Raw genomic sequence first — 27032 nt, 5'->3', positions numbered from 1 at the left:
AAACCTTTCCACTTGTAAGACTGAGGCAGACATCTGGCAACGTGCAAAAAATGACTTGTGCAGTCATTTTTCCCAACAAGACCCTGACTGTTAGCCGAGAAACACTTGTGGTTCAGACGCAGGGATATAAATATTTTGCATAGTAAGCACAGATTCACATTTAATTCAGAAAAGATCGGTCTCGACTATCAGGCATTTGATAAATACTGTCTGATTCTTAAGTGTCATGTGCCCCTTTCAACATCACCAGACTAATGAGATTCTCCCACCTCTCACCACCCCGTTCTATTGACCGAATCCTTATCGATCTGTACTAAAGTTTTTTAAGAAATGAAACTGCACAAATCAGATATCCTAAGTAGGTCCCTTTAAAAATGGGTTCTTTCGTTAACTCCTCTGCCATGTAAATCATGGCACTGAAGCCTGTAGGCTGGGAGGTACTCTGTTTAGTGTATTTTTATCCTTTGTTTTTATGGATTGTGTAAACCTCCCAGAGAACTTCAGCTGTCGGGAGGTATAGAAATGTAATAAATAATAATAACAACAGCCTCGACTTCAGGGAGACCCTCAAGATGTCTCCTCATAGCACACGGCCAGCCTGAGGGATTTACAAGATGCCTTTGTAGTTCTGGTTGAATCAAAACTAAGGACACTTTGATTTCTCGCTTGAGCAAACACTTTGTATGACAGAAATAAAGCACCGTCTCCCTCAAAACCACCAGCCACTGACTGTTAAGAGAACCGCTGTGCCAAGGTTTGTTGGTTTTTTTAAGCTCATAATATTTTAAAACAGCCCCAGGACAAAGCAGTGAGTAAATAATGATGCTGGATCTGAACCAAGAGACAAGAGAAAATAGCTGTGGGGCAAAATCTTAAGTCACATCCATGAATGTTGGTTTCTATGGTTGTGGGATTGAAACTGTGATTCAGAGCCTCCCTCCATGTTGCGAAGATTGGCCCTCTCCTTGTGGTGTGGGAGCTTTTATGAGGAGAGCAGGGAAACCTCGGCTTGTGCATCCGGATCCTACATTTCTGCTTGGAAGCTGAAGGAAAAGGTGCTCAGCTACTTCAGTAAGATGCATGTTAATAAGAGGGTGCATTGTATTTCATCAGTGAAATTGGGGATGGGAAGGCAAATGCGAAAAGATAAGAAAGTAAAAATGGATGATCTCTGATCGTGAGGCCCTTGAGCTGAAGCAAGTTGATGAAAATGTACTTGTTTTAAACAAGTAGGATTAGAATGGACCACAATCCCCCAAATTCATGTTACAGGAAACTGTGGTTTAATCCAAAGTAGAAGTAGCAGCTTTCACTTTCTTTCTCATACAAAGACAGAAGAAAAGCTTGGGAAGTTCACAATCTAGAGGCTCAAAGAGCCGGTGTGGACTGGGACTCGGGCGACCTGCGTTCTAGCCCTCACTCGGCCAAGGAGCCAACTGGGTGACTTTAGGCCACTCACAGACTCTCAGCCCAACCTACCTTGCGGGTTTGGTGTTGTGGGGATAAGATTAAGTCACTTTGAATTCTTTGAAAGGAAAAAGGTGTGATATAAATCTAATAAATAAATATAATTGAGATCGGGGTAGACAATCTGGCATGCCCTCAGATGTTCTGGATGACAACTCTCACAATCTCTGACCATTGGTCACAATGGCTGGGTCCTATGGGAGCTGTACATCTGAAGAGCACAAAGGTGCCTAACCTAGTTTAGATGATAATCCAAACTAGATATTACTGTCAGTATAAATACGGAGAAAACACTGAATGCAAATGGAAATGCAGATTAATCAAAAATGCTCAAGTGCATCACAAATGGAAGTGACAGAAGCACAAATCTTCCCAGGATGACTGTGCTGCATACAGAATAAGCAGGGCTAACTAAATCTGGTTAGTATTACTTCTGCTATTATTCTTATTAAGAAAAGTAGCAAGATAAATGAGCTTACCCATCCTTCAGCACTAAGTGATTAATATACATTTCACTGAAATGGAAGAATACCTCATTTGAAAACAATTTTTAAATTGTGTGTAATGGGTTGACTTTATTTTTGTAAGAGAACATACATTCCTTTGGGGTAAAAAAAATCATAAAAACAGCAGCAAACAATGGGCCAAATTCATCAATACACTGTGTGTGTGTGTGTGTGTGTGTGTGTGTGTGTGTGTGTGTCTCCCCCAAAGTTTTGCCATCCAGGGGCAGGTTTTTAAGCAGTGTGTTGCAGCATGTGGAAAGGGAAGGCTTACCCCTTCCCTTCCCAGCTTTGATCCCTCTTGAAAATTGCCATCCACCCGGCAACTGAGGAGAGAAGAGCTTGTACTGGCAGCCATGGATGCTGGTGGTTCTGTGGGAAAGACCCAGAGCCCTGAGAAGGAGGGATCGTGGTGCCCCTGTCACCTGGCCCAGCCCTCCCACTACCTCCTGCTGTGTCCTTCAACAGTAGGAATAGAAAAGACAGCTTCATTTTCTTGTCTCAGCTGCAGACCCCATCCCAGGCTGACTCCGTGGTTTCTAGCTATCTCCTGCCTCCACTGGAATGCCCACAACAGCCACACAACACAAAGTTTCAGCTATATAAAACACAACCAGTGATGCTTCCGAGTGATGTCACTGAAGATGACACACCATTCAGGCCAAGCAGCATCCAAGGTGCCACTTCCAATCTAGCATAAAGTGAGGAGGGGAACACCTCAGAGACTTCCGGCATATATTTATTTAATGCTATTTATACACCATCTATTAGCAAAGATTCTCTGTGCGGCTAACAACACAAGACAATGGATGCATAAAAAAATAAGGTCATGCCATCTAAATAGAACATAAAATCAGTTGCAGAAGATCATATAAGTAGACTTAATAGCAGCATCAGAGATTTCACAAATCTTAAAACTTTTAAAATGTCTCAAGATATATCTGCGAGAGAACAGTCCTATGTATGATGAAGCAGAAAAGTGTCCTAGAGCTTTGGGACTTGCAGGGAGTTCTGGCACTTTTTTCGGTCTCAACATGCATAGGTTTGCACCCCGAAAGACTGTTAAAATTAAAAGTAAAAAGGCCTGGGAAAACACTGGGCAAAGACTTCAAGTCACAGGTAAGTGGGGAAGGGATAACTCAAGACCATTTTCATGCACAACATTAACCCATCTTTGTTTCTCAGACTGAATTTATTTTATATACGCATAGAGCAGAAAGTGGAAGTGAGCTATTTTAATATTTTTTTTATATTCCAGACAAGTGAAGGCGAGCATGGCCCCTACGTGTGCCGGTATACGATGCTCGGGGTGATGCTGGGGTGACTGGACTTGCGTGCTGACAGAGAGTGCTCTGCATGCCCACAGTGGCACGTCTGCCATAGGTTTGCCACCACGGCCCTGACCCTACCCTGGTGCACTCCCCTAACCTTAATATAAGGGTAAAGTTCCATTGGAAATAATGCAATTTTGAAAAAGCCTTCCCTGAGTAGCTTTTTCTGCACAGCTCATCTTTTCTGCCCATTCTAAACACACTCCAACCATCAAAATCTTACCAGGACACCTTGTTTTTGTAACCCTAACCCTACCCTGGTCAAAATCATGCCAAGACATCTCGTTTGTCCAATCCTAACCCTACCCTGGTGCACACCCCTAACCCTAAGAGGGTGAGAGTTCCATAGAAAGAGGGCGATTTGGAAAAAGCCTTCCTTGAGGAGCTTTCTCTGCACAGCTCATCTTTTCTGTCCATTCTAAACACATTCCAGCCATCAAAATCATGGCAGGACACCTCATTTTTCTAATCCTAACCCAGTGATGGTGAACCTTTTAGAGACTGAGTGCCTAAACTGCAACCCAAAACCCACTCATTTATCGCAAATTCAAACCCTGCAATTAAACCTGAAATCTGAGGTTTTAGTTCAGAAAAAACACCTCACAGCCAGTCGGAGCAAAAAATATATATCCTTGGCAGCGCACTGACCAGCCATCCGAAAGCTTGGACGAGTTGCAGCTAATGAGTCACTTGTGACATCATCGCCTGGCGCCACTACTCCTTTCCAAGCATGCGCATGGCCCCTATGTGTGCTGTTATCCAATGCTCGGCTGCTGGGGCGATGCTGGGGTGACTTGGCTCGTGTGCCGACAGAGGGGGCTCTGCGTGCCCACTATGGCACGTGTGCCTTGGGTTCGCCACCACTCTTACATATCCAGCAAATGAAAGGGGTAAAGACACACCATTTCAGCACAGTGTGTTGAAATGGCCTTTGGGTCTCATCCACAAGTGGGTCTACTCAGAAGAAAACTCATCAAGTACAGTGAATTTTACTTCTTTACTTAGCAGGTGTACAGCTAAGGAAACACTTTCAGGGATCAAGTTGCCTTTTCACCATTCACAGTCGCAGCCTTTGTCAACTTGTTATAAAATATTGGCAGACATGGAATCGTCTCGAGCCATTTATCAGCATTTTTGACAGCAAGCTTCTGGCCAAAGCAATTATCAAATATGTTCGGTATTTGGCCCTAGGTTACTTCCTCCTCTTTCTCATTTCTCATCTTGTCTCATTTTTGCGTTCGTGAACTCATTAATGAAAATTCCTATAAGCTCAATTTCTTGCTTCCTTTAGAGACTTCAAACCTCCCCTTGTGACAGTGGGAAAGCACCGACTGCCTTGGGCCTTACCATGCAAGAAAAGAAAATGGAGCTTGGAACAAAGAAACAAAAACTGATATTCTCAGTGTCAGTTTTGGGGGAAGCATATATGAGGGGCGGAGAGCAACATGGCAGAACCCATGATTAAGGCGGACGCTTTCTTGAAGATGATATAGCAGGCTACAATTGTAGCCCCCTTGCACACAAAAATTACAAATCACTGAAAAAGTTCAGTACCTTTTCAGCCAGCATGCTGTTGGCAAGATAATACTGTAAAATGCTTGTGACAGAAAAAGGAGAGAGAAGAAACAAGGCAGTATCTCACCAGTTGCACTGGGAGAATGCTAAGGACATGTTTAAACCTCCCATGGAAATCAGTGCAACTTAAAATGCTTTACTTCTGCCGGGTGTGCTCAGCTGCAGTTTCTTTGAAAAGGGGATCCGATGTATTTTGCAGTGTAGGATGTCTAAGCAGTGAAAGCCAATGATAACTAGAGATGAATGTAGAATCCAACAGGGGAGTAAAAGTGCAAAATTTTGCATAGGGATAAAACAATATTTCTGCAGTGAGTAGAACCATATTTTGTTTTCAGATGATCCATTTGTGTGATGCAGCACATCTTGTCTTGACCAGGCATTAAGAGAAAAGCAAAGTATCTGGTAAATGTAGTTTGAAAGTATTTACATGAATAGTAATTAACAGTTAAAATGGTGCTCAATAAACTGGAACATCTGTTTAGTCAGTTCTAAGGGATTTACTTGCTAAATGTAGTCATTTTAGCAGCTACTGCAAAACAGACTACATAAAATCACTTTTTCTCCTTTCAAATAATATACCAACTTGCCCATACAACTCTCATCCATACTTAATGGATGCAAAATCCTCCACTGTTTCAGCTATATCATTTCTACCATAGCTTGAAAGATACTGTTGGATTTCAGGTTCTTGGCTGAGGCTTCAAATCACAGATGGCGAGAACAGAAACCAAGTACATAAGCACAGTATCTTCCACACCCTGAGATCTAAAACTGTTCTCCCTGTACTATGCATTGCCATTCTCCAGAATAGCCTTAATCCAGAAAGGATGTTGTTCCTTAATGAGAAGGTCTGTACACTGACGGCAGTGCTGAGATCTGGAGTGGCTGAGAAGGCTGGATCGCAGTCCTGAAATCTGCATCATCAGAGGTGGCAGTGAAGAGGCCTGGATCCAGGCTGCAGTATTTCAGTCTTCCAACTTCCCCACACCAAAAAGAAGCCGATTCTTTATTACACTTTCTGGGAATTGTAATTCATTAAATGCATTTAAAGGTCTATTAAAAAGTTGATAATGCATTGAAAAGTCGATTAGGGGTTCATTAGTACGCTGCCTTTGTCCCCTCAAAAAATTGTTCTTGTAATTAACACCAAGTCATGGATTTGAAAAGAGTATGTTGGGGACTAGGCTAGCAACTGCAGTTTGATTCTTCTTTTCTAGAGATGTATCTTTAGATTTTCAGAATGCCAGGGCGCCTAACCCATATGTCAAGGTGCTGCGGGAACGGAACTGTGATAAGCACTGTATTATTCACTCAAAAGAGCAGTACTTCCAGAGGTGTCCTTTTAAATTTCAGGGGAAGAGGTTTTGAGACAGAGGAAAATAAAGCAAAAATGCTCTTGCTTATATTAAGGTGCAAGAGCATTGCACTGATCATTGTTACAGTGATCCTAATGCAACAATGGTGTGGTGGAGAGAACGTTGAACTGGAGGCCCGGGTAATCTGGGTTCCAGTCCCCACTCAGCCAGAAAGCTCATGGTGTAATGTTGGGACAGTCAGCTGGCTTGTCTTCCTCACAACAGGAAAAAAGGGATTTAAATGCAGTATTACAGTAACTGTGATAGTAAGAAGCAGCAGCAGCAGCAGATGAAGAAGAGGAAAATATAAATCAATCTCCTCTATATTTGAACTGGAGGAACGTTCATCTCTCCCTAGAACAGACATAGAATGTAATCACTCAGTGGTTATAGCCATTGAACTGGTCAGAGATTTCTAAGTGTTTACTCTGAAAAACAATTGCTATTGGAGCTGGAACACATGGGGGAGAAATTGAATGTTTGCCCCCTATCTCTAGGTGGAGGCCCTGAAAAATGCTCACAGGGGTTGCCCAGGGATTCTGGACAAGGCAAAGACTGATGCATTCATGCATATTCCACCAGTACTTGGAAAACATGCACATGGTTATTGAAATAAATCACACAAATAAGGTTGAAGCATTTTTTATTCTGGTAGTGAGAATGGATGGCAAGATGAAACCATGTGATGACACGGGAAGGGACTATATCACATAATGCTCCTGTTCCACTGAAGTAAAATTTTATATGCTCCCTTTGAGAGCTTCTACCAGAAATTGCTGGCACAATCTTTAGGCGTGAAGCCTTCCCCAGATGGGTAGAGGACTACAGTAATGATCCATGAACTGCAGCAGGGTTTTAGATGTACGATCTTGTAATTACAACACTATGGCCAGGTAGGTCCGCTTCTATACTGGAAAATGAATGTACAGCACTGTTTCTGTATTTAGACTGTGACCAAGAGGGAACACCATAGTCAAGTAAAGGATCTGGGAATACCCCTCCTGAAATCAAAATGGACATACTACTCACTAGACTGCTGTGTGTGTGTGTGTGTGTGTGTGTGTGTGTGTGTGTGTGTGTGTTCATATTCATAAGCTCCCACCTACTTCCCTTAATCTAAAACCTGCATGATGGTCCACTTGTAAAGGACCAAGACAGGTGAAGTCTTGGTCAGCCAAAGTGAAATTAGGCAGAACCGTGCTAACTTCACTAGGTCACAGTCTGTTCTCCTGCAAGATTTCAAACAGCCATTTATCCCTTATTCAGTTTCACACAACACTGTTCCCCATCATTAATCTTTCTCTGTTTACACAAATAAATGAAAGGCAGGTCTGCAGCCACAGGAAAGGGCAAGAGGACAGTGGCACAGCCTGGAATTCCCTCCTACTCAAACATTCCTTTGGAGCAATGCAACTTCCTGTTTGCAGGCTATTTTCCCAGCAAAATACTATCCATCCGCATAGCAGGCACAGGCGTTCAGGCTGGCCTTTACTAAGGCCACAATCCACATAACTGCTTTGGTCATGTCAAAGGGCTTAGAACAACATCAGAAAAAATGCCAAGACTCGAAAGGTACACATTAGCCTGTGTGTCTATAAATTAAAGGCATAAAATCCTCAGGGGAGCAAGAATTCAATTTATTATTTCTAATAAGGCAACTTCTTCCCACCAAATCACACCAGATAATTCACAGTCGTGTGCTTCTCCCCAGTTATGAGGGCAATGCCTGCCAACAACACCCCAAGACGCGTATGGCTCTGAGCTAATTTATCCACAGTAATACATCACTGGCAACGACCAAAAAACTCACCACTTTGAAACATGATCATCTTTTCAACTTCCTTGCCACACAAATGAAGTTGTATCAGATGGTACAGAAGAAGATGGAAGAAGTAAAAATATAAGACAAGTCCTGCTGGATCAGAGCAAAGCTCCATCTTAGTCCAGGCCTCTGTTCACATGGTGGCAAAGCAGCTGCGCACAGGATCCCTCAGGCCGGATGGGTGCAAGATCTCCCTGCACAAGCAGGTGTGCCACTCTGCTAAAGGAGGTACTACATAGCCCACATGGCTGGTAACCACTGACAGCCCCCTCCCTCATGAATCTGTCCCATCCCCTTTTAAAGCTATCCAAACTGGCGTCCATCACCACTTCCATGGCAGCAAATTCCATAGTTCAACTATACTTCTGTTGATCTGTTCTAAACTTCTCACCAATCGTCTTCATGGGGTAGTTCAAGTGCTATGAAAGAGGGAGGGGAAAAAGTCTCTCCCTCCACTTTCTCCACACCATGTGTTATTTTAAACACCTCCATCATGTCTCCCCTTCCTCACCCTTCTTCTAAGCTGAACAATCCCTTGTAGCTGCTCCTTATAGGAAGGCTGCTCAGTCCCGATCATCTCTGCCCTGCTCTGTACTTTTATCTCTAACACTGTGAGGCACCTGAACTGAGCACAATACTCCCAGGTGCACCAAAGATCTGTATAAGAGGGGTAAGCCAGTCCACAGCTGGTATATTCCATGCCAGCCACGTTTCCTGTCTAAGCTGATTTGTGTCTCCACTTGTGCTCTTTCAAGCATATTAAAAAAAGCAATTATTTAGAATTCCTCCCTGCTTTGTAAAATGTGGTTCAAGCTTTTTGAATGCTGGTTTTTAAGACTCTTTTTTTACAGTATTGGCCAGATGTTTTTTAAAAAATAAATGAACAGAAAAGGCTGGTTAGATGTGCCAAAGATACAGAAGTGTAGGAACTTTCAATTACATAAAAACAAAGTCAAGGCCAAAGGAAAGGAGACCCAAAAGGTTGAACGAAACGCTTATATCCTCAAGACTGAAATTTTTATGCCCACAGAAAGGAATGGATTTCTGTTTGCAGCAAAGTCTTATGCAGTGACACCGGGGGGCACCCAGGCAAGCTGCTCATCCTGCTTTAGTGCACATCTAAAGCATCTTCTGACCCGTGTCATCTTGCATTAAAATCATCCAAGTATGCCATATGAAAAGCCTTTTATTTCTGCAATCTTTTTGCCTTCCCTAATGCAGTCATCACATGCCCAGTACTTTTGTCTGATCTGGCGAGGCAGAGCCTCATCATTATGGTGAGCAGTAATATAGGTCTATCTGCGACTGGCTCAGCTCCTCAACAAGGCCAGGATCCCAAAACCTTCTCTAGGTATGGCCATCCACTGCACTTTCCCCTTCTTTACACAGCAGGACTTCCTTCTTGCTTGTGCCAAAGCCTCCTCTGCTGCCATGTTGGAAACATGAGCTCAAACAACTTTGATGTATATGGAATGAAGTGACTTGGTTGGTATTTAGTGAACTGTGGGGTTGCTGAAGATGCAGTGGAAGCGTGTATGCTGGTTTCTCCGTGCGCACCCACTCCTGCTGCAATATGCAGCCTATAGGATGTTTGAACTGCTGGGTTGTTAATCCCTCAACAACCCAGAGTTCCAGGTTCTGACATTATGGTAAACAACCCAGGAATGGAATATTTATTTATTTATTTATTAAAACATTTCTATGCCACCCCATTCGCCGAAGCCTCGGGGCGGCTCACAACATTAGGTTAAAATACAAGAAATAACAATATAAAATAAGCTGCCCTGGCCAGATAAAATAATCAAATAATATTAACAATTAAAATGACGCTTAAATAAAAAGGTCTTCGCCTGGCCCCGAAAAACAAATAACGATGGTGCCAGGTGGACCTCTCTGGGGAGCGCATTCCATAACTTAGGCGCCACCGCTGAGAAAGCCCTCCTCCGAGTACCTACCCTCCTAATTTCTTTCATGGAGGGTTCCCAGAGAAGGGCCTTTCCTGCTGATCTCAGGGGGCGGCCGGGCATATATGGATGTAAGCACTCCTTCAGGTAGCTGAGTTGTTCATAGTAGTGAGAACTGGTGCATTCATGCTCTTGCTGCATTTGCCCATTCTCTATGGGCTGTAGACAATGTGCAAACCAGTTAATTGTGTGGCTCTTAGGATCCCAACCTCTGGACCAAACTTGTTGCCTATTCAGAATGCTTTTTTATAAAAGCAAATATGTGGTTTTTGTATTGGGTACAAAAATTATAGGAATTCACAGGACCTTCCTGTAAGCATTTTTGTTTGGCTTTCAAAAACATGCTCTTGTAATTGTCCCACACCTTGAACAAGTGTGAAAACATAACCATGGGGTGTGACAGACAAGGAAACTCCACTCATGCATCTGGCAGGTGTTGCCAGTATTTGCCAACACATTTACACACGGGAAAAGAAAATGTGAAGGACTATGGGAAAGAAAATATGCACACAAAGAAAGAACCAGGATATCCTGCAGTGGAGAGGAGGTACGAGGCAAAGCAGGTAAGGCAATTCTTTTTATTTACCTTGTGCTTCCAACGCTCTTTCGTATCCACACATAATGCTACAGTTTAAGGCTCGCCCTGTCTCCTTTGTCCCACTTATTTACTTATAGCACTAGATCACACACACACAAATGCAGCAACAGCAACTGCCAGAAAATACAGTACAAAGAACATAGATGGCAATCCAAAGTAAAAATTAATGCAAAGAAAGCAATGGTGCTTTTGAAGCTTTCTTTGCACTTCCCATTGCCAAAGAGGGAAGCTGCAGTCCCATGTAAAAATGACTTGCCTCCTTCGTAGTGGAAGCTGCTGCAAGTTAAAAATGTCAGCAAAATGGGAGCAGTGCTTTTATGTGTATTTGAATCATGGCCTTAGAACTGTAGGGTAGCAGGAAACTACACTGTCAACTAACCGCATCCCTGGCAATAGTAAATTAAAATAATGCATACATTATACAGAATCTTGTATTCCCAGCTCCAGCTATCTCATTAATCTGTGCCATTCAGATTATACAATAATTATTTCTCTACTGCGAAAAAGGACTAAGAAAAATGGGAAAAAAGATAAGCCAAAGAGAGAAGCAGCAGAAAGAAAGAAAAAGGAAAACAACCAAAGCATACCACACCTGTTTCTTCTTCTGTCAGCCAGGTGTCTTTTAGGGACATCTTTCACCTGAGCCTCAGCAAGCTGCTTTCCAGGTGATCTACCAAGACAGCTCCAAAGAAGCATCTCCAGTATCTGAAAATTTTGCCTTGCTCCCCAGACATTTGATTGTGTCTCCTTCTAGACTATAGAAGCACTAGACTATAGGAGTATTAAGTGACTGGGAAGGGCCTTAAAGGCTGGGAAGGACCTTAGAGGAAGCTGTATAATTGCCCTGGCATAACTAGCCAATTATCTGTTCCTCCTCTAGAAGAGATGCGATAAAGCCCTAGTAATTTATACCAAGACGGACTTCTCCTTAACCGGACTGGGCTAGTTTCATTTAATTTTTCATACAGTATTTCATATTTCTCTTCGCACTTGGGCGGAATCATCACATTGCTGTTTTGATGTTCAGCGAAGGAAGGGCCTTTTTATTCAAACAGTATTTTAATAATCTTTAATATTTATAGTTTTTAACTGTGCAGCCAGTGTGTTTCCAAGTTTTAATTGTAATTGTATTAGTTTTATTTATTTATTGCTGTGAGCTGTCCCGACGCTATGTAGCAAGGGGACGGCATATAAAAACCTTAAATAAGTAAGTAAGTAAGGGCAATCATTTTCTAATGTGCAAGCATGTATCAGTATTCCTCAAAGCTCCCAGAATAAAGAGGGATCCCATTTACAGAGAATTCTGCAACAGAATTTATGGAGTCCCTATACATCCAAAGACATCCACATGTTTATAGCATGACTCGCTAGCTCCTCTGCTGAACAACCACCAGCTTCTGGCAGGGCTGGTCCATGGGTTGACTAACTTGCCGCCCTGGCTACTTCTTCATGAGGGCTCGCTCGCCCACTGACTACCATGCAGCTCCTGCCTCCATATGAAGGAGAAATTTGTTCAATTTCCATTTTAGTACAAAATACCACGCAGACCAAAATTCAGTTGTCCTTCAAAATGTGCACTTCTCCAAATGTTGCAAGTCAATCAATGCATGAAGTATGCTTATATTGGCAAAAACAATATTAAGATGCCTGAATTTTAAGAACTCATAACGTTCCTAATGATGTTAGGAAACGGCTTGCAACCAAAAGGTATATAAGGCAACATATTTTATCACAGGCAAAGTATATTAGGCAAATTAGGCCAAATATGCACAAAAAGGCTTACAAATTTTCACATAAACTTAAAAGGCATTTACGTCACCAACTGGAAAAATAAGAAACTGAAATGGAGCAAGTCTTCCACCTCTATTCCTTTCTAAAGTGCGAGGCAGCTGGGACACATCTATTCCAAACTCTCCATAACCTAGGAAGGATTCGCATCATAAACAGCCTCGGGTAATACAGGATTGGCCTGGGAACTCACCTCAAAGAAGTGGACCTAAGCAACTGTCCATAAGAAACATTTATGACTTATATGAAACACCGGAGCTTATGATCCTATGGGGTTGTATGCAATATGAATCCTATTCCTATTTACATAGGGCTACCAAAGTACATGGTGCTTTATTTATTTATTTCTCGATTTACATCCTGCCTTTTTCCTACAAAGGGCTCAAGGCAGCTTACATCATTCTCTTCCTCCATCTTATCCCCACAGCAACAACCCTGTGAGGTAGGTTGGGCTGAGAGTCTGTGACTGGCCCAGAGTCACCCAGTTGGCTCCATGGCTGAGCGGGGACTAGAACCCAGATCGTCTGAGTCCCAGTCCCATGCTCTTCACCACTACGCCACACTGGCTTTATAGAGTGTGGTCATTCCCCAAGGTGCTTATAAGTCCAACATCTGACATGGGGGTGGGGGAGATTATGAGTTTGCTTAGTATCACAAACATCTGTCCAAAGTTTAACACACACACACAAGAGAAGCCTGCACACATTAGAAGCTTTCTCATCTAGACCCTTTGTCATGTCTGTTTCTCAAGAGTCAGATCTATCTGCAGCCCTATCCAGGCTTCTAACACCCAGGCCCAAAAGAATATCAACAATGTCTTGTCCTTCCTGTGTGTTGGGGTAACTGGTCAACCCTGGGCTCACATTCTGTGGCATAATTTACACTTAAGAAGACAAAAAAATCTAGCACATCAGGGACACTGCCAAAATCTACTTAGTAAAAACTGCCTCCAAATTTTGTCTTCCTGACTTTTACAGCTTTCATTCTAGAAACCAAAACTTGCCTGGGGTAACAGAATGTCCCCAAAGTGGAGCAAGAATAGTTCTGTGTACTTTTATACCCCCCAAAACAGGCAGCTAAGAATGGCACAAAAGAAGATTATCTACATATCACCTTAGTCTCCTTTGAAAGCAAAGAGTCTAAGCTAAAAATTCTAGCAAGCAGAACAAAATTCCATTGTGGGAAGGCTTTTTAATGCTGCTTTAAAATTTCTAGACCACACTATTGTTTTGCAGCTCAAAAGTCAATAGGCCAAGCACTGTTATTCAGATATTACCGATATGCATAACTGCAGAAAAAAGGAAGTAATAAATTATCTGCACTACCTGAACCCCAAAATTCATTTTCATGATGACTGGAACCTCCTGGGGGGAACATTCACCCAAGCAAAGTCCTTTTCACATGCAGCATTTGCTTTGCCTGAGGAACTTTTGTCTGGGGTCAAAATCACCCCTTTTGTGACTGATCCTAGGTTTCATAGTGACACAGGGAGGAGGCTTTAAGGAGAGAAGGAACTAAAGGATGTAACAAAGAAGACAAGTACAGTTTCTGTCTAAAGAAATATACTACTTCTCACCTGTTCTTCAGTCGTAGTTTAACTCCACCTGACCATGCTGTTTTGCTATACCGCGAGTCAGGGTTGAGACATTCGGGACTGAAGGAATGGGACTCCGCAAGGTCAGTCTGTCCCTTTGCTGCAAATGTATCCCTGGGAAAAGAAGCAAACCAAAGAAGACATTCACTCTTCTACCATGAGCATGAAGGATTAAAAATACATAGCCAAATACAAAGGTAGTTTAAGTATAAACTTATAGATTTATTAAAATGTTTCCATTCCACCTTTCAGTCTGAAAATTCTGGAGGAGGTTAATAATATAATCATAATGCAATTGTTTAAAAGAAACACAACAGTGCCATAGAATGAGCATAAACTACCAAGAAACAGCCTCGGTTCAAAAGATGCAAAATGGTATTCGAGGATTAGTTGAGGGTTGGCCTCATTTCTGTTGTCCTTCTCCCAAAAGGCAAATGCATTTTATTCAGGCAGGCTTTTGGCATATAAACTGGTCTGTTCCTGATTGGGGCAGGGGGTGTCCATTGTTACATGCTATTTATTTCTTTTCTGATATTTTCAATTTGTTTGTTTGTACTTGGACAGGAGTCAACTAACTCAATGAAATTTAGTTTCATAGCTACCTAAAGAATCCATCTGGATTGGTAGGCAGCATACAAATCTAAAAATAAATAAATAAATAAGAAACATAGGAACTGAGTGAGTCAGAAGGGGTCTCCCGGGCCATCTAGTCTGACCCCGCCCCCCGCCCCAGCTCCAGCTGGTTCTGCTCGTGACATACCTACCAAATTCATTAATATTATCCAAAAGATTTGTAATGTAGAAGTAAATGCTATTGAGCTCAGTGAGATTTATTCATAAATAAGTGTGCACATGAGGATCGCCACCTTACACTCCCCATCTTCTAGGCTGAAACTACATTTTAATTACACTGTTAAAGTTCCACTGAAGTTGTTAAGTCTGTAGGGCTGCAGCAGTGTAGCCTGATCTCTTTATGGTTTTATGCAGAAGCAAGTTCTGGTAGGCTCAAAAGAACACCTATGTAAATGTACTTAAGGACACAGGAATCTGCTGCATGCCAGGCCAAACAGGTCATTAGCCCAGTATTGTTTGCTTTGATTGGCAACAACCTTTCCTCCCACATCTTCTTTATTCTAATTTTAACTGCAGGTTCCAGTGACTCAACCCGAGGGATTTGGCATCCAGAACACGTACTCTACCATTGAGAGATGGTATTTCCTCAGGAGGATTGCAGCTCTGCTTGTGATTAAAATCAAAACCTGATACATAAACCAGAGGCAGTTGGTAGTTGAAGAGAAATTGAAAGACTTTTAATCAATGCAAAATGCAGGGGCTGATTTGCATAAACTGCATCTATTGAAAATAGCAAGTTAAATTCTGCATCTGCAGTATTTCTATATTGCAAAGTATCAAAAATCCCTAAGTGGAATGCGCTCCCCAGCGAGGTCCGCCTGGCGCCATCGTTATTTGTTTTTTGACACCAGGCTAAGACCTTTTTATTTAAAAAATATTTTAATAATGCTAGATAATATTTATAGGTTTTAATTGTGCAGCCAGGGTGTTTCTGGGTTTTAACTGTATTTGCATTATGTTTATTTATGTGAGCCATACCGAGGCTATAAGCGATGGGACGGCATACAAAAACTCTAAATAAATAAATAAATAAATAAATGGTTTATGTATGAATATTAAAACCATATTTAAAATACATTTTTAAAAATCCCAATTATAACAACGATAGAGAACAATACAGGGGCAGCGAAATGGAGCAGCATGATTAATTTAATAATTAGCCAAGGAAAGCCTGGGTGAATGTGTGCATTTTCAGGAGCTGAGTGAAAGATGTCCCAGTCATTCCATCTATATGCCATAGCTGCTACAGTCAGTGATCAAGAGGTACAGGTGTATTCCCCCCAACCACCAATACATTTAGTATCAATATGAAGGTAATGCCTGCTTGGCTTATTCCCACAATATTTAAGCCCTAACAATGGCCGTACCAACGCCTGCAAAAAGTACAGTCTCTATTTAGTGCCACAAGCATCTACTGATATGGTATCCAAAGTTTATTCCAACATGAAGAGCTTATCTCCTGAATGTCTGTGTTAGGCTGGCGTAGTATCTTCACCAAGAAAGATGCTTATGTGAGCCAGATTGTGCAGTAAGAGGGAGAAAATGATTAAAATCCATTAGAGGTCTTCCTGGTAGCCAGAGCTAAACAATAACAAATCAAAAAGTGTTCTCCTGTTACAGGAAGCAGACAAGCTTAGCTAGTAAAGCCAGAATTTGGCGGAACACACACGCCTCCACAAGAGAAAACAATCTAGAACAATCAGATGTGGTATCAATATAGGAGGTTATTGTTATGCAAGCTGAAGGGTAAAAATAATTATATATGAAGAATACTTGCTTGTATTCTGCACCTAATTGACACTTCTAAATGCCTCCACGTCTGCAGACACAAAACGAAAATTAATAAATAAATAAAAATCTACACCACTTCTGCAACTGGCTCCCTAAAGTCAGTATTTGTACAAATTTGCACCCCCAAAACTGAGCAACCCCCTCCCAAAAAAATACACAGATCTGCCCCAAATGTGAATGGCATTTTGGTCAGTGTTTTTTAACTTTTCTATGCTGAAATTTGCATAAAATTACGGAACATGAAAAAAAAAACCCCAGTCTACAAGTCCAGATTCCATGAGATGCAGGAAAAGTTGATCCACTGCAGAATTGATGGGCTGTGTTCTTAGAAACACAAGCATATCTGAGTCCACTGCTGACTTCTCCAACTTCTCTATTTTCACAGTCCAGTGTCTTACCTCCTACACCACCACCCTGGCCCTTCTTTTGCACGCAACAACACTACAGGCAACTCATGGTGTAACTTTAGCGAAAGTCTGCTCGTGTGTTTAGCCAGGGTGGAAAATAAACCATCACAGTGAAATACTGATCTTGCTTTGCCATGATGCATGGTTGTTCTGTTTATTTCTGAGACCCAAGAGATCATCACTTAATTCCTGAGCAAGATTTAAGACTGCGATGTTCTTGATAAGCAGGGCTGGAAAGAAGAAACCTCCTTTTAAATGCTTCAGCACAATTTATTTAAATGCTAGTTCTGAACCTGGCCTGGTATTGGGAATTAGAGGAAATGTTAAATAATAGGCACTCTGCATGCCAAGACTACAAGTAATTAGATGAATAAAGGTAAAGGTTTCCCCTTGACCTTACGTCCAGTCATGCCTGACTCTAGGGGCGGTGCTCATCTCTGTTTTCTAGCCAAGGGAGCCAGCATTTGTCCGCAGACAGTCTCCGTGGTCATGCGGCCGGCATGACTAAACACCGAAGTGCACGGAACGCTTTTACCTGCCCACCGCAGTAGTACCTTTTTATCTACTCGCATTTGCATGCTTTCGAACTGCAAGGTTGGCAGGAGCTGGGACGGACCAACAGGAACTCACCCCGCTGTGCAGATTCGAACTGGCGACCTTCAGATCAACCAGCCCAGCAGCACAGCAGTTTAAACCACTGCACCACCTGCAGTCCCTAATTAGATGAATATTAAGTGTTATTAGAGGAGAGGTAATCAGAACATGCATGAACTAACTATAAGATGGAGGAAAGACTACTGCAAAGCTAAACAGCAGCATCTTGGATGAAGAACAATTTTTTAAAACATGTGGGGAACTGCTCATAATATCTGATAGCAGTGTCACTCATTACATCCTATCAGCTGGGCCCAATTCTGGACCCTGATCTGCAACGAACACTGGACCTGTTCATTTAGCTCTCTCCTTTTCTGTATGAACCCAGTATAACAAGCACTCATTTAAACATCATTATTGGAGGAAAGTTGTCCATGGGGTCCCGATGGGTCGGACACAACTAGCAACAACAAATTCTATTAAATCAATAAATATGAGGATGCTCTGGGTAACATGCCAATCCGCTTTGTTGTGGCACTGCAATTTTAAGCTTTACCAGCATGGACACTTTGGCAGGACCCAGAAATCCCATTACTAGGCTGTTGTAAGGCCCTTAAAAAGGGAAGATAAGCTTTTCAAATGAAATACTAGTACAACTCCTTGCAGAAAGTGTGGAGAGAGATGCCTTAGCATCCTGCCCAAGAAGAGACTGCACAGTCTGAAATTCACTGGGACCCATGAGATAGGCGGTATAAAAGAATGATTAGCATGTGATCGGTGAGCTGGAAAAAGAAGGGTCTCAAATCTCACCCATGCGCTCACTAAATTCCATGAATGAGGCAGTGTAATTGGACAACAAAGGCTTCATCTGGAAGCACTAGGCATGTGAGGACACGGGGGGGGGGGAATGCGGGGGCGGGGGGAAGACATTTTGTCCCCAAAGGACCATTCCCCCTCCCAAACTGGAAAAAATGACCAGCTTCGCATTAATAAACTTTCCCTTAGAATTCGAGACAAGTTGTACTGTAACCTCGCCCTTACACCCCCCCCACCCAAACCGGTTTCTTAAAACAATGCAATAAGCACACATGTACAAAATACTAGAGATACAAAATATCTAGAATTATCCAGATATTTATATATGGGGGAATTATCTTCTAATTCTTCCTGTAAGATTTCCACACAGTAAATTCTTTATCAAAATTATTGTTCTAATGTACTATTTACCACTAGCTATTTATAGGGATTTCAAGTCATGCTTAGTCATGTGAGTAGAATCATTTGATCATGTTATTTAAAAAAGTGCATTCTTGACAGAGTATACTTTGCCCTGCTGGGTCCTGTTTTCCCAGGCCTTTTCGGTCAGATGCTGTAGCTATCCATTAATGCAGTGATTCCGAAAGTGTTCCCCTGGGGTTGGTGGAAATATCCAGGGGGGTGTTGACTGGTTGTCCCACACATGCAGCAGAGCAACAGACCAAATGCAGAGAGAGAGGCAATGGGGAGCTGGGCTTGTTATGCAAAAGAAAAGGGGGTGGCAGACTGAAAAATTTGGGGACCACTTCATTTATGTAATCTGAAGCCCACATGCGGAGAAAACACACTGTAGATTATCGTGCCGCCGTCTCCAGATATAATAGAACATGTGGGTTACCCCATCTATGTTTCTGTATATGCATTAAATTCAAATTTTGCATCTATAGAACTTACTGTCAGTTTTTAATGAAGTTCTCAATTAGAGAACCGGGGAATGCTGCCTCAAGCTAGAAAATCTTTTAACTCCTCGAATAAACCTCCTCTACCAAAATTCAACAGCCTGTTTTCTGTGGTATAGTCACCCTGAGCTACAATTCCCAACCACTGACTCTGCTACATCAGACTGATGGACACTGATGTCCAAAACATCTGGATGGCCCCAAGTAAGGGAAAGCACTTCTAAATTGCACAAAGAGTGCAACTGCAATGTATTTTTCAACTTCCCCCAAATTGTCCGTTTTTGCACTAGAAAAAAGGGGAAACAGTCTATATGACCCAATAGCCGCAACTCTCTGGGTTGCTCACAAAAATTTAACAAAGTATAATACGAAAAATGGACACCATAAAAATACAGATAGAATAACACACCGTATAAAATTAAAAGCTGCCTCGCCCCCTGTGGTGCACTGCAGATAGTGCCCCAGCGTGAACTGAAGAGCTAGCAATCTTAGGCAGCCAAACTACTCTGCATTAGCACTGTAGACTTCCTAGCTAATTATACCAATGCCATACAAAATAAATAAAATTAAAATATAACGCTATTTAAAATAGTTCAACTATCTAAAACAATGTCAATAATAATTTTTTAAGGCAACTGAAATATCCCATCAATTGTCATTAAATGTCTGAGAGTAGAAGGCAGTTTTAACCTGATGCCAAAAAGAGAAGGGGGCAGTTTTAACTTGGAGCTAGGCAGGCCTCAGTACTGGGCATGTTTCTAGTCCGATATTCTGTACACATGGTAGCAAACCAGCTGCTTAGAGGATTGCTCAAGCAGGATGGGTGCAAGACCTCTACCTGTGTTATATGTTCAGTCTTTCCAGTCCCAGTTATTAATCTGGATGCCACTGGTTGCACAAGCTGCAGCTTCTGAACAGTCTTCAAGGGTAGCCCTGCAAAGTGCGCATTGCACTAACCTAATTTAGAAATTACCAGAGAGGAGATTATTAAAATCAAGCTGTCCCTGTTTAGTTGATCCCCCAACCCACCTGAGCATCCATCCACCAAAAAAATTGGATCAAGGTGAACCCTAAAGCTACAAACCTGGCTTGGCTTCAAAAATTCTTGAAATTTCATAGCTCTAGGAAACCCCATTCCTGACTCTTGACCCAAGCTATCAATCCGTGGCAAAATGTAGTCCTGCATTCCTGTCCAGCCACCGTACCAATGCAGGCTGTGGTGAGCTTTCTCTTTTCTCTCTCAAGATTTTCTCGGTTCCATCCCCATTGCCTTGTTCCATTCAAGTGAATGGAGAAAAGGGGAGAGATGCTAATTCAGTTTGCTTTTATAGGATGCATTAGTCTGGAGCCCCTGAATTCTGCTTTACAGGGCAGCAGACAATAGTGCCTGTAATAACCAGGGACCCAACATGACACCCTGAGCACCATTTCATCCTCATTTCCAAGAAAAGAAGGGTCTGGAGGTATCCTAAGAAATAAAAATGGTGGATGGCTACAACCCAAGCTTTGTTTTGAAGAAGGGCCTTCCATGAAATAAATGTTATTGCACAAATCTGTATTTTGGCCTTGGACAAATTAATTAGGGGATCTATCCTATGTGTGTTTAGACAGAAAACAGCCCTACAAATCCTGTACATACATAGGATTGCACCTTCTTTTGTCCTCTGAAAAAATGGTATTTTATGGCTGCCAACATTCCTAATAGCGACTGTTCAGTGATTGGAAGCGTCTGCCATGGCAGACATTTTCCGCGAAGGCTTATGACAAGCACTCACAATTCCCTAAATGTAGGGGGGGCTAAACTACTGGGGGCCTCTGGCCGCTGGTTAAACGACTTCTGCATAAATGGATCTTATGCATCATTCATCCTAGCTGGGCTTGCTCAAGAATTCTTCCCAGGGGATTGTGCCCAGCTCCTGAAATATTTTTTAACGGAGTCTGAAAAGCTGCTTTTATTAAAAATAAACTAAAGCTGGGTTCTTGGGATTCCAAACTTTGCACTAGATTCCACGCATACATGGCACATGGCCAGGCTTGTACAACCTCATTCATAGCAGTGATTGCAAATGATCATCCCTGGGGGGAAAAAATGACCAGCATTTTTCCTTCCTGTAAAAGAACGAAATAAGGACCTTCAGGAGTTATTTTGGTCCATGTTATATCCCACTGACCCATCTCAACATCTAAATGTTGGCAACAGCATTCGAAATGTTCTCTGTGGAGACAGAGAACACTTCTAGCTGTTCATTTTTACTTCTACCAGCTGCTCCCAATGTGCCTTTGGAATTTCATGCCACATACATTTGTCACATACTATACAAATCCATTCTATAAATGCTGTATTGGGGCTAATTGTATGGCAGGATGTTATACAGAGAAAAGTAACCTACATTTTATTGAAAATGCTTAAATATTTATGCCCCACTCATTTTAGTGGGTTTGGCAGCCTCATGCTCTGCAGGTCAGTCCATGCATGCTGTTCACACACAGAGAGCCAGTGTGGCATGAGCACTGGAATGAGGACCAGAGAGATCCAGGTTCTAGTTCCCACTTGGCCATGAAGCTCACTGGGTGATCTAATTTAAGGATTCACTGAAGCCAGGCTATCCCTGTCCAGGTATGGGTGCAGCTGGGCCACCAGCCGATGCTGGTAAAAGGCACTCCGAGCCACCGCAGCCACCTGGGCCTCAAGGGACGAAGATTGATCAAGGAGCATCCCCAGCTACAGACCTGCTCCTTCAGGGGGAGAGCAACTCCATCTGGAACAGGTTAACACCCTCACCTGGTCAAAGGAACCACCCACCAACATCAGTCTTGTCTGCCCTGAGTTTCAGTTCTATGCATTGCATTTACTTTACTCTGTAGATACAGAACAAATAGTGACACCTTGACACAGCTTTGCTGTTCAGGTGGATCCCAGGTCAAGTTGCACAGCACTGCGGAAACCTAGATCTTTCCCTTGCCATTCTTTTCATCAGACAGGACTGCCATCCCCTCAGCTAAAATCCATGGAAAAACCCAGGAGGCTGCAGAACTACTAAGTGCGCTTGCAGCTCACTGCATTCATGAAGACTTTTTTGTGCCAAGGGAAAAATACGCAACAGTGCAAACCCCACCCAAGCTGTATGCTTTCATTTTGGTGTGTGCGGATTTGGGCGTGAGACAGAAGATAAACAAAACAAGGAAATGGTATGTGTGGCAGGTGTGGTTTTGCACCTGCTTTGCATGGCACAGGTTCCAGTCCCTGGTATGTGTTGTTTAAAAGACCTAGTAGGGCTGGGAAATAGCCCCGGTCAAGATCCTGCACTGCAATGCCTGTTGGACGCTATCCTGAAGGAACCAACCACACGTGACAAGGCAGGGTCACCTTTGTCTGTGTATCAGAAAAGCATGGCAAATTCTGGTGCTGCACAGCATTGTAGTTCATCATTATTACCCTTGGATAAGGATGCTGCAATTCTCATATCACACTTTGGAAGTGATTTTAGGAATACGTAACTAGACAGGCAGCAACCGATCCCAATTAAGACAAATTTCACATGGTACATTCTGGAGCACTGTTCCCTTATCTCCTTAGCACGAAAGGTGCTCTACTCTTCTCTCCTTTTTATTTGCTGTGAAAAAAACATGGGTAGTTTGTAGGAAAGATCATGAATACCACCACATTTCGCTGCAGAAAACCCTGGTCCAACCTGCCGCTCAACTGCTAAGCTCAACAGCTGGCTTTGGACAAATTTTGTCATTCTCAGTTTCTCCGTGTATAAGGCTTGGTTCACCCACAACCATCTGCAGTTATTTTTTTAAAACCCTCGGTTGCTGTGAAAGAAGCCACAAGGTAGAAGTGGATTAACAACCTAGAGATGCCCAGTGGTTACATGCAGTTACTTGCAGAAACTCTGGCTTGCCTCTCCCCTGACAAGCCATGGTTTGCTCTTGGGTTTTTTTCTTTGGCTTGCTGGAGAACCGATGCACTTGCTGCTATTTTATTGATGCTTTTGTCATTTAAAAGCTATCCATTAAAAGATGATGGATGATGTAAAAGTACACAGAGGTAACAAAAATGATAATGGGGACATGAGTGCTGTTATTTTTAGACTCTTCAGAAGGCTCACCGCCATTCGCAGCACCTTTAAAAGCTCCATTCACTTACTAATGTTTATATAAACATGAAATGGATTTTTCTCTAATATGTTTATCCTTTGGACCTCTGCCTACTGATGCTACTTATGGGTAATATGCTACTTTGAAATTGTGCATTTCCAGCTACTGGCTGCATACTGTGGCAAGAGCAAAGAATGGGCAGAAGTCTGCAAATCTCCCTGGCTCTGCTCTCCCAGATGGAGCAAGTGAGGCTCACAGACGAGGTGCATAAATTTGCACTGCTGCATCTTCACAAGAAAAATAATTCATCAACTCACATCTGTTCATTCATTTAAATAATCTGTAGGCCGTCCATTACTGACATCTCTGGACAGCTTACAACATTATTTCAATCTTCAATAAAGTAAGTTAACTATTCCACACTGAGCATTATTTAAAACAAATTAAATAAGTCTTACACAATTAAAATTACTATATGTTAAAATATTGGCCAAATAAAAAGGTCTTGACCTGACGCTGGAAAACATATAATGACGGCGCCAGGCGGACCTCTCTAGGGAGCGCGTTCCATCTATCTTTCATATTTCATATTCAATCTTATCTTTCTTTCCACCAAAAATTTGCGGCTCAGGTTATAAAGATCCCTTCACCACTGTCATTGTTTTCATAGTTGTCATGCCTGGTCTTGTGAAGGCCCCAACACCACCAAAGGCCACCTCTCAGCCTTTGTTCACTCTCATGACGACCCAGAATGAGAATGAGCTGCTGTTCTTTCAAATGGCTTCTGCTGGTGCCAGCCCTTTAGGAAAACTAAATGTGTGCATCCATACATGTGTAGCAATCAAGGCAAAACTCACTGGAGAAGACCTCCACCCTAGAGAACACTGAAGGCAGAAGAAGAAAGGGAAGACCAAATGAAAGATGGGTGGACTCCACCAAGGAAGCCACAGCCCTGAATTTACAAGAGCTGAGCGGCAGCGGCATGGATAAAATTTTGGAGGGCTTTCATTCAAAGGGTTGCCATGGGTCAGTGATGACTTGATGGCATATAACAACAATAACATCCAATACTTATCCCACATATACACTGCCGTTTGTTGAGAACACTTAGTTACCACACCATATGTCCACCCCACAATCGAGGCAGATATAAGGGATGTTAAATCAATGAATAAGAACTGGTATTTGTATTTATACCACTTGATCACCCACTGCCAGAAAAATCCTAATGGGATTGTGGGTAAATGCAAAGGTGACTGACTTTTTCCTTTAACTTAACTTTGTGCTTATTGCTTTTCATTCATCCATTTTATAAACAACTAGGCAGTACTGAAATTATATCCATCTCTCCTACTGTCTGTGAGTAGTGCGGCTAACCTCGGTTTGTCAAGGAGCAAAATTCCACCCAATAGCAGCCTCTCCTACATAGCCTCTTGACGGCAGGCAATTAATTCTTCACTATTAATAAGATTAAATACAGCAAAGAGATGTTTACCCATGAGTAATGGCAGGCAGGCAGGCGGCCCTTCAGACCCAGCTGGAGGGGGCTGAATGCCCTGAGCAGCATTTGCCTTCTAGAGTAATTAACAAAGCACACACATCCAGGGCGTTCGCTGCCACACAGCACATTATTGGGATGCCATGCCCCAACCTGGCATGGCAAGGACCCAGCAAGGTCTGGAAGAGTCCACCCAGGCCAGGTTTGAGGGGAACATCTCCCTCACCCCGTCCCTGTCGCAGGCTCCAGCCCACTTCTCTCTCACTTGGTTCCAAGAAAGCAGAAGCATGCATTTCACCCTCATGATCCCTGTGAATAATTCATGGGTGCACATCCCAAGATCATCTCCAGCAGCACTTGCCAGCTCAGCTCAGCTCCTTCTAATGTTTTGAACTACATCTCTTAACATTCCTGATGATTAGTCATGCTGGCTGAGGTTGATGGGAACTGCAGGCTGAACTTGGGAGGTTGGGAAAGACTGGCATCCTGTGACAGGCTGGTTCTCCCCAGGGTCACCTGTGTCATTTCACTCAGAGGGGACAGAGACCACACCTGCACACACGGCAGGTCCACCAGTGTGCTACACACCCATTTCTGTTCCCCAGTTTTGAGGACCTGATCCAGGGTGAGCGGTTGCATTCTCCACCGAAGGAGTCTTATTTGTTCCTCTATGTTCTGTTCTAAAGCAAGCAAAGGTTGCACAGACTTCCTGATCCAAAGAAAACTAAGCTGCCTTCTGCTTCCCTTTAAAATTTTATTACTTGGGGAAGAAGGGAACCTGCAATGTACAACAGGTGTTCCTGAACCTGTAATATTGCCCCAGCGACAAGGAAGCAGTGGACTCATAATCTATTGAAGTACCTACCCATCTTTTGGAATCTAATGCAAGGTCAACATAAATGGATTTCCCATGCCCTTTGAACAGCTAGAAGACCAGTATTACAACAGTGAAAGATAAAAGGCCAACTGCAATAACACAATGGGTGGAGGAGTGAATGAAACTTCCCATTTTTGAGTGGGGGAGGCTTTAGGTGTAACTTACAAATGGATAACATCATGTTTTTATGTTGTTTCTGTTTTTATTTTGTTTTCCCGTGTATATTTTTAAATCTGAAAACTGCTCTGAGAGCCCAATGGGCTATGGGGACATATAAAAGTGATACTGATGATGATGATGATGAGGATGCCATGCTGATGCCTAGAAAAAATGTTGCACTACAAACCAAGAAGCACAATAGCACATCCTCTGCCCACAAGCACCATGCTCTGGAAAGGGAGGCCTCACATGGACAGGGCAGTATGTGGGCCATTAGTGCCGAGGATTCCTCTCCATTCCATTACAAAGAACTCTGTATAGGTCAAAGGCTTGCATACTCCTGGTTCTGGCAGAATTTGACCCAGCAAAAAAGCTTAGGCAATGCATCCTTCCATTCTAGTTCCAAGATTGCTTTCCCTTGGACAAGCTGCTCACAGATGCCCTTTAAAATGGCAATATCACATGAACACCAAAAGGGGATGAGATAATAGCCCTAATACCCGGCGGGGGGTGGGGGGGAGATGATAAATAGTTTACATCTGGAAGGCTAGGAAAAGGTTAAGTCGTCCATCCTGTCCTTATCTTGCCCTGTCTTGTCACACGATGTCACACGGCCTAAAAATCCCTGCCCAATCAGGTCTGGGCTCAAGCAAGTGAGATAAGGACACCGGTTTGGCCTTAGCTTGCAATATCCTCCATATCCTTGGCCATCGGGGTTAAGGCAAGCTTTTAAAGGGCCCGGGAGCCAGATGGCTGCCTCCTTTGCACTGCTTTTTGAGAGACAGGGAGCCCTCTGTGACACCGCAGGGTGGAAAATGAGAATTCCCTTTTGCCACCAGGGCGAAACCTGGCACAAGACTCGGGTGATGTCCGTGGGAGATCAGACCGTGTTACCTTTCAGAAACAGGTCTGGCCTTTCAACCTCACAGGGTTGTCATGTTGTTGCTGTGCTTTTCTAATAGCTGTGCTCCTGTACCTTTAAACGACAGCCATTTAGCACATCTGAAGCTTTTCTGCATCATTTTGCCTCTGTGCCAGGAAAACCTTTGCATCTGCTAAATGTCTCTGAGTCTGGCTGCTGTCCAAAGGGTACGTAAAAAGAGAGAAAAAGCTGAGGATCCAAGAATCACCCTAGTTTTAATGACTGGACAGGGACTGCTGGAAGGCATTCTCCTCTGGAATGGTACCATCTGCAGTTTTATCTTGGGGGCAGTTTCAGATTAATGCCTCTTCAAGGGAAAAAGGCCACATCCCTGCAAG

General features: G+C 42.8%; 1 protein-coding gene across 1 annotated transcript in view; it reads right to left on the bottom strand.

The window, feature by feature from the left end:
• The window catches only part of SHROOM3 (shroom family member 3), a 42617-nt gene extending 28516 nt beyond the window's left edge, over positions 1-14101 (bottom strand). Inside the window, exon 1 of the mRNA XM_044429454.1 lies at positions 13980-14101. The gene's annotated coding sequence lies outside the window, so the exon portion shown is untranslated. The remainder of the gene's footprint in view (positions 1-13979) is intronic.
• Positions 14102-27032: the final 12931 nt, after the last annotated feature.

Source organism: Varanus komodoensis, unplaced genomic scaffold (genome assembly GCF_004798865.1).
Source record: "Varanus komodoensis strain SLA01 unplaced genomic scaffold, ASM479886v1 scaffold2, whole genome shotgun sequence".
Lineage (NCBI taxonomy): Eukaryota > Metazoa > Chordata > Lepidosauria > Squamata > Varanidae > Varanus > Varanus komodoensis.
This window is presented reverse-complemented; position numbering and strand designations above follow the sequence as displayed.